General features: G+C 43.6%; 1 long non-coding RNA gene across 1 annotated transcript; it reads right to left on the minus strand.

The window, feature by feature from the left end:
- Nucleotides 1-12,767: 12,767 nt before the first annotated feature.
- LOC138747755 (uncharacterized) lies at nucleotides 12,768-16,170 on the minus strand. The gene is made up of 2 exons (XR_011347646.1): nucleotides 14,507-16,170; nucleotides 12,768-13,254 (listed from the first exon to the last, which is right to left on the minus strand). It is a non-coding gene; the product is annotated as an uncharacterized lncRNA (long non-coding RNA).
- Between the last annotated feature and the right edge of the window lie 1,400 nt (nucleotides 16,171-17,570).

Here is a 17,570-nt window from a genome sequence, read left to right on the forward strand (position 1 = left end):
AACATTTCAAATGCTGCAAGGATTGGACAGAGGAGATGTGAAAAAGATGTTTCCCTTCTCAGTCCAAGAGGGCACCATCTTAGAATTAGAGGGTACCCACTTAAAACCGAGATGAGGGTCGTGGATTTGTTGCCACATACAGTTGTGGAGGCCTGATCATTGGGCGAGTTGAAGGAGGAGATTGATAGGTATCTAATTAGTCAGGGTATCAAGGAATAAGGAGAAAAAAGCCAGAAATTGGAACTAGATGGGAGAATGGTTTAGCTCATGGTGGAAAGGTGGAGAAGACTCGATGGGCTGAATGGCCTACTTCTGTTCCTCTATCTTGTGATAATATTCAGTTAATTAGGACAAGAAAAACAAAATTCTGTTCCAATGGTACAAACAGGTTCTTTTGTGGTCCTGGATTTCTGGTTAAAATAGTAAGGGGAGGTTCAAGAGCCTGATAACTGTTTATGAACCCAGAGCTGCTGATCTTCAAGCTTCCGAACCTTCTTCCAAAAGGCAGCAGTGAGAAGAGGTTGTCACAAGGGTAATGGGCATCCTTCATGATGTTGCCTCACATAGATGTCTTCAATGGGAGGTTGGAGCCCGTAATGGATTTGGTTACTTTTACTACCTTCTGCATTCCTGAACACTCAAACCACCTGTGCTGCAACTTTCCACTGTACACCTGCAGAAGTTTGATAGAGTATTCAACAACACGCCAAATCTCTTCAAACCTTTTAAGAAAGTAGAGGCATTGGTATGCCTTCTTTACATTTGCCTTGATGTGCTGGCTCCAGTAGAAGTCCTCCGATATGTAGACTCGCAGGATTTGAAGGTATTTACGTTCTCCACTGTTGCCCCATCAGAGAAGGCAGTTAACACAGTCCTTCCGCCTCCCCCTCCTAAAATCCACAAGAAACTTGGTCTTTATGTTGAGAGAAAGACTGCTGTTCTGGCACTGCCTAAACAGATTTTAATCTTCGTTCTGTATATTGACTCGTCATTTCATATTACTCCGGACGGTCTCTCTCAGAGAGCCTCAAAATTTCACCAGAAATATGATCAGCATTCGCTGCTGAAATAATTCCCAAAAAGTTTGCCCGCTCAACTTAATGAAAGACTCGCAGACAGCCAAACGATTGCTATCAATGGTGTAGGTTATTTGAGCATGAAGGAGAACCATTCTCGACATTCACGCTGGTGCCTCGTCCCATCTCCGAGAAATGACTCCAAAATATTCACTTAAAACAAAAAGAAAAAAATTATCGTGGAATCAAGTGTCATCTGTGCAAATGCTCCACAACTGTTTTGTCTTTGGTTTTGGTTGCAAAAGGAAGATTAACTTTGGTGTGGGAGATTTACTTCTCCTTAACATAGAGCTGTAGTATCTTTGACATTGCTGGGAGTCATGTGGTGATCTGCCTTAAATTTCATCTCAACAAAGGTTTTTCCGCACACGTCAGCACATTCCAGGCAGCACTGCAGTGTCAGTGCAGTTCTGATGGACTGACTGGAGCTCAACCTGCAAACTTTTGATATTGATATCATGTGACCAAGCTGAAAAGCAGCAAAAAAATGTATGTGCTGAACCTTAAGCCCTACTAATAACTCCAAGAACATTTAGCTCAACAGGTCCTGTGACATCTGCCTGCTTTACTTCACACTCACCAGTTCATTGCCCTCTCGTCCAGTGAAATGATTCCAACAGATTTTCTTTTCCAAGTTAATGGCAAAGTGTCATGACAGACTCTTGAGTTCTGCAACATGGAAAGAGCCCCTTCAGTTCAACTTGGCTATTCTGACACACTTCGTGAAAACAAGCCAAAATGCTGGAAACATGTTGAAGGAGAAACAGGGAGAATGTTTCTGATTAAGGACCCTTTGTCAGAACTGGTCTGATGAAAGATCTTACCCTGTTTCTTTTGCCACAGATGTCACCTGACCTGATCAATGCTTCCAGCATTTTCTGGTTGTTTCAGGTTGCAAAAGCCCCTTTTGCACTTGTGAGTGGTCCCACGAATTAATGGCCAAACGGCTTTTAAAGTGAAAGGAAAATAGTTACAATGCTGGGGCGAGATGAGGTATTGACGGCCTCAACCCCGAATACAATTCCCTGCGTCTGTAGACACCGGCCTTGCAATGAGTCAAGTGTAGGATGGACAACTGCATTGTGGGATTGAAATGACCCAAGTTTTTGTGTGAGTGCAGGAACATGAAGGAAGATTAAAATGAGGGGATAAACTTTGCTGTGGGAAAGTCACAGCAGGAGAGAGGGAGAGAGAAAATAAATAACAATAAATAGCAGTAGTGGACAGTTTTTAAACAGCGCGTGAAAAATGGAGGTGCTGTACCATAGTGGGGGGGGAAGCGACGGTGGACCACAATGCCGTGTGGCAGAGAAATTCCTCCATGAGTGGTCCATGCATGCAGCCCTCTCTCTGCTACACAAACTTCTGGTGGGGAAGGTCTTCCATCTCTTTTTCCCATGGAATTTCTATATTGTGCGATATAGCGCTACCAACTTTCCCCACACGGTTTAAAAATAGTCCGCTATTGCTATTTATCGCTAACACTTTCCCAAAGTCCCTTATAATTGTTTATTTAGGAGAGCACAATAACAGGGGCTGAAGGGCTCATACTGAGCTGTACATAAACCTTAATTAGGTATAATTAATTTTGTTCGAATACAAGATCCTAATACATGGATCAGGATTTAGGGCAGATCCACCATCGTTTGATGCATCATGACGTCATGGGTAGAAGGGAGAACAGTCCTAACCCCGGGGATGGCTCCTTGCAAGTGTGAAAGCATTCAGCATCCCAGTTAGGAGGGGTCAAGTGTGAAAAGCCAACACCCCCCCCTCCCCCCCATTCCTATCCTGGGACATTTAACAGCCGATTTAGTGGGATGCAAGTGTGAAAGCACCTTAAGAGAGCTTTTGGCCTACTGGCCTTCATAAATCAAGGAGTTGGGATGTTATGGTAAAGTTGCACAAGACTTATCAACAAGATTGAAGGAGTGCAGAAAAGATTTACTAAGATGTTGCCTGAACTTCAGGAACTGAGTTACAGGGAAAGGTTGAGCAGATGAGGATTTTAATCCCTAGTGAGGGAAGATTTGATAGAAGTATACAAAATGATGAGGGGGTATGCAAGTAGACTTTTTTTTTACACTGAGGGTAGGTGAGATACAAACCAGAGGAATGGATTAAGGGTGAAAGGGGAAAAGTTCAGGGGAACTTCTTCACGCAGTGGTTCTCAACCTTTTTCTTTCCACTCATATCCCACTTTAAGTATTCCCTTGGCCATCAGTGCTCTGTGATTAGTAAGGGATTGCTTAAGCTGGTATGTGGGTGGAAAGAAAAAAGTTGAAAACCACTGTTTTAATCGTACCTCATCGATTCGTTACGTTCACAGTTTCAGAACTCCAAAGGAAATAGGCCAATGACAATTTTTCTCAAGCAAAATATTTCAGTAACCATTGGGTCGAGAGCAGTGATTCTCAACCTTCCCTTCCCACTCACATCCCACCTTAAACAATCCCTTACTAATCACAGAGCACCGATGGCATAGGGGAGACTTAAAGTGGTAGATGAGTGAAAAGAAAAAGGTCGAGAATCACTGGTGTGTAGTGGGAGCCTGGAACCAGCTGCCAGCTGAAGTGGCGAATGCGGACTCAATTTTAACACAAGAAAATTTGGACAGGTACATGGATGGGAGGGGTATGGAGGGCGATGGACTGGGTGCAGGTCAGTGGGACCAGGCAAAATAAAATTTCAGCACAGACTAGAAGGGCTGAAGGGCCTGTTTTCTGTGCTGCAATGTTCTATGATTTCTTGCATCTGCAGTTCTTTCTACTTTTCATAAATACTGATGCAAGTACTTTCCATCAAGTGGCTGTGGGCCTTAAGCAAGAAAAAGCAATAAAGAGCACCATCAGTCCTGGTAAGGGGGTTTGGGGGAGAGGGGGGGAGGGAGGTCAAACCTTATCAGGACTGCTCTTCTTTCTTGCTTACACCCAATTGACTTACAACCGCCAGAATGTTTTGGAAGGTGGGAGGAAACCCATGCAGACACAAGGAGAAGGTACAAACTCCTGACAGGTAGTGTGGGATTCGTAACCCGGTCCCAGTCTCTGGCGCTGTGACAGCAATGTATTAACAACTCTGCGAACCATGCTGCCCATTTCCAGGATTTTATTCTTAAAGACTGGAAACAATAGGTCAAGCAGTATCTGTGAGGTAAAAAACAGAATGAATGCTCCAGACCACTAAAGGTTATCAGACTGAATCACAAACTCTCTCTCTCTCCCCCCACAGATGCTGCCTGAACTGCTATTTCCAGCACATTGCTTTGTTTTGGATTTTTTTTCCTTCATTTCGTTGAAGCACTCGTTCATTATCAGTTTAAGTTTTAGCATAAATTGTTTTAATCTGATTCCTGTGATATTGCTAGGTCTTGGTAGCACATTCACCTCCATCAAATCTGGCTCTTGGATCTTCAGCACAAGAATCTAGGTTAGCGCCAAGTAATAAATTGTGGGAATCCACAGCTATTCTGACCACAACACTCTGTCTTTTGTAATCTCCATTAAAGTTTCTCCGATTCTGATATACCGTCCTTCTCAGCGTCTTCTTGAATCCTGGCTACCCCTTAACCACAGGCTCTCAGTGGAGTTCTCCTTGTTCTTATCTTCAACCCCACCAGATGCCACATTCAGAGAATCACCTCTGTAACTTCTACCACTTCATGATGTTTAGAAAACTCAAGTGACTAGATGCAAACCCAGAAAATGCAATTAATTGTGTTACCTTAGACCAGGCATCTCCAAAGTGGTCAATATCGACCCCGGGGTTTGGAGGGGCGGGGGGGGGGGGGAACTGTCAATGGGACTATCCAAGGGGTCAATAAACATCAGGGTGGAGGTCGATTGAACTTTTGCAGTTGAAAGCAGGGGTGTGTGTGTTCTTTGTATGTTGAGGGGGAAGGTAGCAGTGCTGGCTGTGGGGGGGGGGGGAGTGGTGGTGAGGGGGTGGCGGTGCTGGCAGGGGGGAAATTCTACGCCTGGGGGTTGGTGAAGGATTAAGGAATCCATGAAGAGGTCGATAGTCTAATAAGTTTGGGAGCCCCTGCCTTAGACCATAAAACTTAGGAACAGAAATAGGCTATTCAGCCTATGTCGTGCCATTTAATCATGAGCTAATCCATTGTTCCCGCACCCCAGCCTTCTCCCCATTACCTTTTATGCCCTGGCTAATCAAAAACCTTTCAATCTCTGTCTTAAATACACCCAATGACCTGGCTGAAGAAATTCTGATGCATTTCTGTTCTAAGCCCTTGACCTACTTCTGCTCCTTTATCTTATGAACTCCTGTTCCTGCTAATTCCAGTCTGTGCTGTTTCACAATGGCAAACCATTAACCTGAACTGTTTAAAAAAAAACTGTGGGATAAATACAGTAGTTCAGGCAGCAATGTGAAGAGAGAAACTTACTTCATGGAAGACCATTTCAATTGAAACAGTTTGAATTTAACATCCATGCAGTAAATTGAAATAAGTAGCTCAAAATCTTGCAGGCCTTGCACACAGGAGTGTTCCAGCATCCACAAGCTCTAATCTTTCCTCCAAAGACTCCAAAACTCTGCCAATTATGCTAAGGGACTCTACCCCCTCCATCGCGGAATCATGGAATGATGGAATGATAACAACACAAAAGGGGCCATTTGACTTTATGTCTAAGCTAGCTCTTTGCCAGAGCTCTCCTACATGTGCCCCTTCGTCCGTAGCCTTGCAAATCGTTCTTTGCCATTTTAAAATCTAATTCCCTCTTGAAAGCCACATTGGATCCTGCTCCAGCATACGTGCAGGCAGTATATTTCAGCTTTTACTCGCCTTCCCTTGGAGTCCATCCATACCTGGCTGGAATTCAAGCATCAAAAAAAATATAGCTTCATCTTCAAATTGCCCAGGCTGGCCCAAAATGACCGATAACACCAGGGGTGCAGTGCTGCAGGAGCTCCCCCCACTCCCCCTGTCTGCTGAACACTATTACATGACCTCTTCCGCATCCCACCCATTCGTTCTCAATTACACAATGCCGAATGCAACATGGCAGCCATCAAGGCCAGGTCTCGCAAGATCTCCTTGTCACCGTTTTTTGTGAGCTCCTGCACCTAAAAAATTAGCACTGCACCCCTGGATAACACCCCAACTCTAACGAGCTGGTCCATTTCACCCCCCTTCCCCCCCACCATTGCTCCCAATGACTCTGTACTCAGTGACAGGCTTTGCCACTTTACATTTAGTATGACCCTGAATGGTGGAACCATCAACTACCTAATGAAGCAATGCTGAGTCCGGTTAGAAAGCTGGGTCAGCAGACTGCACAACATTAAGAAAAAAATATTTTGGATTCTCATCCACTACCAGGGTACAAATTACGTACTGAAACAAAAACTGAACAGCTGGTTGCTTTATAATTCAGTTTGAATTCATAAACCTGCTTTATCACCATAGAATCTGACTGCGAAATAGCTTGTTGAGAAATGGCACCAGCAAAACTACCTGGCCCTATATGAATCCTATGTTTGGATTCTATATACAGTGCCCTTCATAATGTTTGGGACAAAGACACGTTTTTCCTTTATTTGTATCCCACAGTTTTACATTAATTACATGCGAATTGTTGGATTCCTAAAAGTGCACATTCCAGATTTTATTCAAAGTTGTTTGTATACATTTTGGTTTGACCATGTAGAAATCACAGCACTTTTTGTACATAATCCCCCTCCCCCATTTCAGGGCACCATAATGTTTGGGACATTTGGCTCCACCGGTGTTTGTGGGTGCTCAGCTAAGTTTAATTGCTTCATTGATGCAGGTATAAGAGGGGTATGCTTGCTACTGAGCTTTCGATCATCTTTGAAGCTTGTAGTTGCAACTTTTCTACACGAGGACCAAGTCAAAGAAGCCCTTGTGAATTAAATTAGACATACAGCACTGCAACAGGCCAATTCGCCCCTACCAGTCCATGCTACCCATTTTACACCCCATTAACATGCAACTCGATACATCTTCGAACGATGGGAGGAGATTGGAGCCCCTGGAAAAGCCCTCGCAGACACGGGGAGAACAAACTCCTTACAGACAGCGTGGGATTCCAATCCAGGTCCGGAGGCTGAAAAACAAGAATAAACCAATAACGCACATTGCGCAACTCTTAGAGTTATCAAAATCAACAGTTTGGATCATTAAGAACTAGACTGGTGCGGTCAGTAATCACCAAGGGACTGGTATTTCAAGGAAAACCTCCAATGCTGATGACGGAAGAATGAAGAAAAATCCCCAAACGCATGTCCAATAGATCAGAAACTCTCTTCAAGAGGCAGATGACTACTGTCCTCAGAATACTTCATGAGCAGAAATACAGAGGTTACTCTGCAAGATGCAAACCATGGCAAAGGTGGTATGCTTTGGATCTTGGGCCTTCACACTTTGCTCTTGCCATCACTCTGATACAGGTTAATCTCGGTCTTTGGCCCACAAATCCTTTTCCAGAATTCTGCAGGCTCTTTGAAATACCTCTTGGCAAACCTTTTTGTGGTTTGCAATCTTGCAGTGTAGCACTCTGTCAGAGATATATTTGGAGATTTTTTTTTCCCCATTATGATGAGAATTCTTCGGTTATCAGCAGTGGTGGTCTTCCCAGTATGCCCTTTCTTCTTAAATGATGTTCCAAACTGGATTTTGGTAATCCTGAGGTTTGGCGGATATCTTTTACTGTTTTATTCTTGTTTTTCAGCCTTCATAATGATTTCTTTGACTTCCGTTGGCACAGCTGGCGTAGCGGTTAGCACAATGCTTTACAGCACCAGTGGGGTTCAAGTCCTGTGCTGTCTGTAAGGAATTTGTACATCCTCCCCACGTCTGCATGGGTTTTTCTCTGCAGACACTGGTTTCCTCCCACCGTTCAAAACACTGGTCTGATGAAAGATCTTACCCTGTTTCTTTTGCCACAGATGTCACCTGACCTGATCAATGCTTCCAGCATTTTCTGGTTGTTTCAGGTTGCAAAAGCCCCTTTTGCACTTGTGAGTGGTCCCACGAATTAATGGCCAAACGGCTTTTAAAGTGAAAGGAAAATAGTTACAATGCTGGGGCGAGATGAGGTATTGACGGCCTCAACCCCGAATACAATTCCCTGCGTCTGTAGACACCGGCCTTGCAATGAGTCAAGTGTAGGATGGACAACTGCATTGTGGGATTGAAATGACCCAAGTTTTTGTGTGAGTGCAGGAACATGAAGGAAGATTAAAATGAGGGGATAAACTTTGCTGTGGGAAAGTCACAGCAGGAGAGAGGGAGAGAGAAAATAAATAACAATAAATAGCAGTAGTGGACAGTTTTTAAACAGCGCGTGAAAAATGGAGGTGCTGTACCATAGTGGGGGGGGAAGCGACGGTGGACCACAATGCCGTGTGGCAGAGAAATTCCTCCATGAGTGGTCCATGCATGCAGCCCTCTCTCTGCTACACAAACTTCTGGTGGGGAAGGTCTTCCATCTCTTTTTCCCATGGAATTTCTATATTGTGCGATATAGCGCTACCAACTTTCCCCACACGGTTTAAAAATAGTCCGCTATTGCTATTTATCGCTAACACTTTCCCAAAGTCCCTTATAATTGTTTATTTAGGAGAGCACAATAACAGGGGCTGAAGGGCTCATACTGAGCTGTACATAAACCTTAATTAGGTATAATTAATTTTGTTCGAATACAAGATCCTAATACATGGATCAGGATTTAGGGCAGATCCACCATCGTTTGATGCATCATGACGTCATGGGTAGAAGGGAGAACAGTCCTAACCCCGGGGATGGCTCCTTGCAAGTGTGAAAGCATTCAGCATCCCAGTTAGGAGGGGTCAAGTGTGAAAAGCCAACACCCCCCCCTCCCCCCCATTCCTATCCTGGGACATTTAACAGCCGATTTAGTGGGATGCAAGTGTGAAAGCACCTTAAGAGAGCTTTTGGCCTACTGGCCTTCATAAATCAAGGAGTTGGGATGTTATGGTAAAGTTGCACAAGACTTATCAACAAGATTGAAGGAGTGCAGAAAAGATTTACTAAGATGTTGCCTGAACTTCAGGAACTGAGTTACAGGGAAAGGTTGAGCAGATGAGGATTTTAATCCCTAGTGAGGGAAGATTTGATAGAAGTATACAAAATGATGAGGGGGTATGCAAGTAGACTTTTTTTTTACACTGAGGGTAGGTGAGATACAAACCAGAGGAATGGATTAAGGGTGAAAGGGGAAAAGTTCAGGGGAACTTCTTCACGCAGTGGTTCTCAACCTTTTTCTTTCCACTCATATCCCACTTTAAGTATTCCCTTGGCCATCAGTGCTCTGTGATTAGTAAGGGATTGCTTAAGCTGGTATGTGGGTGGAAAGAAAAAAGTTGAAAACCACTGTTTTAATCGTACCTCATCGATTCGTTACGTTCACAGTTTCAGAACTCCAAAGGAAATAGGCCAATGACAATTTTTCTCAAGCAAAATATTTCAGTAACCATTGGGTCGAGAGCAGTGATTCTCAACCTTCCCTTCCCACTCACATCCCACCTTAAACAATCCCTTACTAATCACAGAGCACCGATGGCATAGGGGAGACTTAAAGTGGTAGATGAGTGAAAAGAAAAAGGTCGAGAATCACTGGTGTGTAGTGGGAGCCTGGAACCAGCTGCCAGCTGAAGTGGCGAATGCGGACTCAATTTTAACACAAGAAAATTTGGACAGGTACATGGATGGGAGGGGTATGGAGGGCGATGGACTGGGTGCAGGTCAGTGGGACCAGGCAAAATAAAATTTCAGCACAGACTAGAAGGGCTGAAGGGCCTGTTTTCTGTGCTGCAATGTTCTATGATTTCTTGCATCTGCAGTTCTTTCTACTTTTCATAAATACTGATGCAAGTACTTTCCATCAAGTGGCTGTGGGCCTTAAGCAAGAAAAAGCAATAAAGAGCACCATCAGTCCTGGTAAGGGGGTTTGGGGGAGAGGGGGGGAGGGAGGTCAAACCTTATCAGGACTGCTCTTCTTTCTTGCTTACACCCAATTGACTTACAACCGCCAGAATGTTTTGGAAGGTGGGAGGAAACCCATGCAGACACAAGGAGAAGGTACAAACTCCTGACAGGTAGTGTGGGATTCGTAACCCGGTCCCAGTCTCTGGCGCTGTGACAGCAATGTATTAACAACTCTGCGAACCATGCTGCCCATTTCCAGGATTTTATTCTTAAAGACTGGAAACAATAGGTCAAGCAGTATCTGTGAGGTAAAAAACAGAATGAATGCTCCAGACCACTAAAGGTTATCAGACTGAATCACAAACTCTCTCTCTCTCCCCCCACAGATGCTGCCTGAACTGCTATTTCCAGCACATTGCTTTGTTTTGGATTTTTTTTCCTTCATTTCGTTGAAGCACTCGTTCATTATCAGTTTAAGTTTTAGCATAAATTGTTTTAATCTGATTCCTGTGATATTGCTAGGTCTTGGTAGCACATTCACCTCCATCAAATCTGGCTCTTGGATCTTCAGCACAAGAATCTAGGTTAGCGTCAAGTAATAAATTGTGGGAATCCACAGCTATTCTGACCACAACACTCTGTCTTTTGTAATCTCCATTAAAGTTTCTCCGATTCTGATATACCGTCCTTCTCAGCGTCTTCTTGAATCCTGGCTACCCCTTAACCACAGGCTCTCAGTGGAGTTCTCCTTGTTCTTATCTTCAACCCCACCAGATGCCACATTCAGAGAATCACCTCTGTAACTTCTACCACTTCATGATGTTTAGAAAACTCAAGTGACTAGATGCAAACCCAGAAAATGCAATTAATTGTGTTACCTTAGACCAGGCATCTCCAAAGTGGTCAATATCGACCCCGGGGTTTGGAGGGGCGGGGGGGGGGGGGGGAACTGTCAATGGGACTATCCAAGGGGTCAATAAACATCAGGGTGGAGGTCGATTGAACTTTTGCAGTTGAAAGCAGGGGTGTGTGTGTTCTTTGTATGTTGAGGGGGAAGGTAGCAGTGCTGGCTGTGGGGGGGGGGGGAGTGGTGGTGAGGGGGTGGCGGTGCTGGCAGGGGGGAAATTCTACGCCTGGGGGTTGGTGAAGGATTAAGGAATCCATGAAGAGGTCGATAGTCTAATAAGTTTGGGAGCCCCTGCCTTAGACCATAAAACTTAGGAACAGAAATAGGCTATTCAGCCTATGTCGTGCCATTTAATCATGAGCTAATCCATTGTTCCCGCACCCCAGCCTTCTCCCCATTACCTTTTATGCCCTGGCTAATCAAAAACCTTTCAATCTCTGTCTTAAATACACCCAATGACCTGGCTGAAGAAATTCTGATGCATTTCTGTTCTAAGCCCTTGACCTACTTCTGCTCCTTTATCTTATGAACTCCTGTTCCTGCTAATTCCAGTCTGTGCTGTTTCACAATGGCAAACCATTAACCTGAACTGTTTAAAAAAAAACTGTGGGATAAATACAGTAGTTCAGGCAGCAATGTGAAGAGAGAAACTTACTTCATGGAAGACCATTTCAATTGAAACAGTTTGAATTTAACATCCATGCAGTAAATTGAAATAAGTAGCTCAAAATCTTGCAGGCCTTGCACACAGGAGTGTTCCAGCATCCACAAGCTCTAATCTTTCCTCCAAAGACTCCAAAACTCTGCCAATTATGCTAAGGGACTCTACCCCCTCCATCGCGGAATCATGGAATGATGGAATGATAACAACACAAAAGGGGCCATTTGACTTTATGTCTAAGCTAGCTCTTTGCCAGAGCTCTCCTACATGTGCCCCTTCGTCCGTAGCCTTGCAAATCGTTCTTTGCCATTTTAAAATCTAATTCCCTCTTGAAAGCCACATTGGATCCTGCTCCAGCATACGTGCAGGCAGTATATTTCAGCTTTTACTCGCCTTCCCTTGGAGTCCATCCATACCTGGCTGGAATTCAAGCATCAAAAAAAATATAGCTTCATCTTCAAATTGCCCAGGCTGGCCCAAAATGACCGATAACACCAGGGGTGCAGTGCTGCAGGAGCTCCCCCCACTCCCCCTGTCTGCTGAACACTATTACATGACCTCTTCCGCATCCCACCCATTCGTTCTCAATTACACAATGCCGAATGCAACATGGCAGCCATCAAGGCCAGGTCTCGCAAGATCTCCTTGTCACCGTTTTTTGTGAGCTCCTGCACCTAAAAAATTAGCACTGCACCCCTGGATAACACCCCAACTCTAACGAGCTGGTCCATTTCACCCCCCTTCCCCCCCACCATTGCTCCCAATGACTCTGTACTCAGTGACAGGCTTTGCCACTTTACATTTAGTATGACCCTGAATGGTGGAACCATCAACTACCTAATGAAGCAATGCTGAGTCCGGTTAGAAAGCTGGGTCAGCAGACTGCACAACATTAAGAAAAAAATATTTTGGATTCTCATCCACTACCAGGGTACAAATTACGTACTGAAACAAAAACTGAACAGCTGGTTGCTTTATAATTCAGTTTGAATTCATAAACCTGCTTTATCACCATAGAATCTGACTGCGAAATAGCTTGTTGAGAAATGGCACCAGCAAAACTACCTGGCCCTATATGAATCCTATGTTTGGATTCTATATACAGTGCCCTTCATAATGTTTGGGACAAAGACACGTTTTTCCTTTATTTGTATCCCACAGTTTTACATTAATTACATGCGAATTGTTGGATTCCTAAAAGTGCACATTCCAGATTTTATTCAAAGTTGTTTGTATACATTTTGGTTTGACCATGTAGAAATCACAGCACTTTTTGTACATAATCCCCCTCCCCCATTTCAGGGCACCATAATGTTTGGGACATTTGGCTCCACCGGTGTTTGTGGGTGCTCAGCTAAGTTTAATTGCTTCATTGATGCAGGTATAAGAGGGGTATGCTTGCTACTGAGCTTTCGATCATCTTTGAAGCTTGTAGTTGCAACTTTTCTACACGAGGACCAAGTCAAAGAAGCCCTTGTGAATTAAATTAGACATACAGCACTGCAACAGGCCAATTCGCCCCTACCAGTCCATGCTACCCATTTTACACCCCATTAACATGCAACTCGATACATCTTCGAACGATGGGAGGAGATTGGAGCCCCTGGAAAAGCCCTCGCAGACACGGGGAGAACAAACTCCTTACAGACAGCGTGGGATTCCAATCCAGGTCCGGAGGCTGAAAAACAAGAATAAACCAATAACGCACATTGCGCAACTCTTAGAGTTATCAAAATCAACAGTTTGGATCATTAAGAACTAGACTGGTGCGGTCAGTAATCACCAAGGGACTGGTATTTCAAGGAAAACCTCCAATGCTGATGACGGAAGAATGAAGAAAAATCCCCAAACGCATGTCCAATAGATCAGAAACTCTCTTCAAGAGGCAGATGACTACTGTCCTCAGAATACTTCATGAGCAGAAATACAGAGGTTACTCTGCAAGATGCAAACCATGGCAAAGGTGGTATGCTTTGGATCTTGGGCCTTCACACTTTGCTCTTGCCATCACTCTGATACAGGTTAATCTCGGTCTTTGGCCCACAAATCCTTTTCCAGAATTCTGCAGGCTCTTTGAAATACCTCTTGGCAAACCTTTTTGTGGTTTGCAATCTTGCAGTGTAGCACTCTGTCAGAGATATATTTGGAGATTTTTTTTTCCCCATTATGATGAGAATTCTTCGGTTATCAGCAGTGGTGGTCTTCCCAGTATGCCCTTTCTTCTTAAATGATGTTCCAAACTGGATTTTGGTAATCCTGAGGTTTGGCGGATATCTTTTACTGTTTTATTCTTGTTTTTCAGCCTTCATAATGATTTCTTTGACTTCCGTTGGCACAGCTGGCGTAGCGGTTAGCACAATGCTTTACAGCACCAGTGGGGTTCAAGTCCTGTGCTGTCTGTAAGGAATTTGTACATCCTCCCCACGTCTGCATGGGTTTTTCTCTGCAGACACTGGTTTCCTCCCACCGTTCAAAACATACCGGGGGAGTGTAGGTTAATGGGGTGTAAATTGGGCGGCACAAACACGTGGGCTGGAATGGCCCGTTACTGTGCTGCATGTCTAAATTAAACTAAAAAAAACTGATCCTCATACAGAAAAATGGCAACTACAGGCTCCAAAGGTGATCAAAAGCTTTGAAGCAAGCCAATACCTGCACCAATAAAGCATTTTAACATAAATGAGTAATTACAAACACAGGGTCTAGGCACAAAAAGGTCTGTAATTTTTACAGAGTCAAACCAAAATGTATGCAAATAATCTTGAATAAAATCTAGAATGTGCACTTTAATTACATGTGAATTTATTTGATTCACATAAATAAAGGAAAAACATGTCTTTGCCCCAAACTTTGTGGAGAGCACTGTATGCCTCCAAACCTGGACACCACTCTCCCACCTATTGAACCATACCCAGAACAAGTAAACTTACCTTTCTCCTGACCCTTTATATGCCTACAGCAATGTAACTTTATCCATCTTTGATCAAAGGCTGAATTGGCAGCTGCTTCTCGTCAGATACTATCGGAGCTGCTTAGTACTTTCAGCAGTTTTAACTTCCAATATCTTCAGTATTGGTACTTGTTTCAGAGTATCTGGGATTGAGATAAATGATACATGAATGACAGAAAATACAACACGAGTTCCCTCTATTTTAGCTGTGGTTACACTTTAAAAGTATATAACTGGCTATAAACTGGGAATGAGATTAGATTCCGCTTAAATTGCAAAAGACATTTCTTTTAAATATATATTTAAATTTAGACTGACAGCATGGAACAGGCCATTTCAGCCACAAGCCCGAACTACCCAATTTAACCTACAACCCCCAGTAAGTTTTGAATGGTGGGAGGAAACCAGAGTCCCCTGAGGAAACCCACACAGACACAGAGAGAACATACAAACTTTTTACAGACAGCTAGGGATTCGAACCCCAGTTCGATTCCTGGTGTTGTAACAGCATTGAGCTAAGCCAATGGTTTTCAACCTTTTACTTTCCACTCACATCCCACTTTAAGTAATCCCTATGCCATCAGTGCTCTGTGATTAGTAAGGGATTGCTTAAGGTGGTATGTGAATGGGAAGGGAAGGTTGAGAACCATTGCTCCAGACCCAATTGTTACTGAAATATTTTGCTTGAGAAAAATTGTCATTGACCCATTTCATTTGGAGTTATGAAACCGTGCACATAACGAGTCAATGAGGTACGATTAAAACAGTGGTTTTCAAACTTTTTCTTTCCATCCTCATACTACTTTAAGCAATCCCTTACTAATCAACTAATACTTAAAGTGTATGTGGGTGGAAAGAAAAATGGTTGAGAACCACTGTGCTAACTGTTCTGCCCTTAAAAGACTTTCAAGAGGTCTTTAAAAGACCTTTCATAAATCCCAGTTGGCAATCCAAGTCAGAACAAATTTCAATCTGTTTTTTTTCCTTTCTGAAGCTGAGTTGCTATTACAGTTCTTGCATATTTAAAATATTCAGAATTTGCTTATTTCTTTAAAAATCTTATTTTTTTTCTTCCGGCTGAAACAAAATAGCACATCATTGTGAGAATTGATTAACAAAGGTCTCTCCACAGTCATGAGATGCAAATCTCAGTTCTGGAAACCACAGCTGGCAAGAATCTCCCATGTATTTACAGTGCATGCACTTTCTGCATGCTTCCAACATGACTGCAGGATGTTATCCGTTAAACCGATCACATACTCTTCGTCTGACTACCCAATCAATAGTAGTGAATGATGGCACAAGAAATGTTGACAAAATTAAGATCACTACCATGTGAAATCATTCTTTGCAAATTTCTGCACTTCATATCAGTGTGTAATTTAAATGTTGTCGTCAGTTGTGTTCAGCTTGATTCGGTCTGCGTTCTCACTGCAATCACAAGGTATTCTTCTCAAATCAGATCTCCCAGAAGTACTCAGATTTATGGTAGAAATTTATCTTTGGTTATGTAATATATGATGCACAAGGAAACAAATTTCAGAAACAAATCACACCCCCAGCTACAGAGTAATTGACCGAGGATAAACCCTAAACTTCAGAAGGCACCCTTCTACAAGTTTTAAATCCCAAGCCTTGCATAATTTTGTATGATACATCTTTAAATTATTGTTATTTTAATATTGGCAATTCGCTCTTCACCTTGCCATGAAAAAATAAATTATTTTTTATAGTTTAATTAGAAAATATGTAATCTGCATTGTAATCTTTAATAATAAGTCGCACAATGTTCAAGCTTAATTAGGCTTGGTCTTTCCAAACTCACGTCTTCACAAGATCAAGGAACAGAATTAGGCCATTTGGCCCATTGAATCTGCTTTTGTTCTTTTTTAGTGTCACAGTGTTTGTCAAATGGGCTGTGGTGTGTGTACCCTCTGTAACCAAGCCCGCTACATAACCTAAGATATACAATTCTACGTTAACTTCAAATATCATCAACACATCCATTACAACACCCACCCCCCCCAACCTGCCCAGAGGGAAATTGACGTCACAAATGGGCTTTGGCAAGTGCTAGCCTTCCTAGCCCAGAATGCAATTTGAACACCTCCCCTCAATGTAGACGGGTGGGGAGAAAAGATTCAGGATTCTTCTTTGGCTTGGCTTTGCAGACGAAGATTTATGGAGGGGTAATGTCCACATCAGCTGCAGGCTCGTATGTGGCTGACAAGTCCGATGCGGGACAGGCAGACACGGTTGCAGCAAGGGAAAATTGGTTGGTTGGGGTTGGGTTTTTCCTCCTTTGTTTTTTGACAGTGAGGTGGGCTTTGCGGACTTCTTCAAAGGAGGTTGCTGCCCGCCAAACTGTGAGGTGCCAAGATGCACGGTTTGAGGTGATATCAGCCCACTGGCGATGGTCAATGTGGCAGGCACCAAGAGCTTTCTTTAGGCACTCCTTGTACCTCTTCTTTGGTGCACCTCTGTCTCGGTGGCCAGTGGAGAGCTCGTCATATTACACGATCTTGGGAAGGCGATGGTCCTCCATTCTGGAGACGTGACCTACCCAACGCAGTTTGATCTTCAGCAGCGTGGATTCGATGCTGTCGGCCTCTGCCATCTCGAGTACTTCGATGTTGGAGATGAAGTCGCTCCAATGAATGTTGAGGATGGAGCGGAGACAACGCTGGTGGAAGCGTTCTAGGAGCCGTAGGTGATGCCGGTAAAGGACCCATGATTCGGAGCCGAACAGAAGTGTGGGTATGACAACGGCTCTGTATACGCTAATCTTTGTGAGGTTTTTCAGTTGGTTGTTTTTCCAGACTCTTTTGTGCAGTCTTCCAAAGGCGCTATTTGCCTTGGCGAGTCTGTTGTCTATCTCGTTGTCGATCCTTGCATCCTTCCTAGCCCAGAATGCAATTTGAACACCTCCCCTCAATGTAGACGGGTGGGGAGAAAAGATTCAGGATTAACATGTAGCAGAATGCTTCTATTGCGTCTGGGAGGGAAGGATGACTCCCCTCAACTCTGTTGACTTCAAGAAGCCT

This window comes from Narcine bancroftii, chromosome 12 (assembly GCF_036971445.1).
Source record: "Narcine bancroftii isolate sNarBan1 chromosome 12, sNarBan1.hap1, whole genome shotgun sequence".
In the NCBI taxonomy this organism is placed as follows: Eukaryota; Metazoa; Chordata; class Chondrichthyes; order Torpediniformes; family Narcinidae; genus Narcine; species Narcine bancroftii.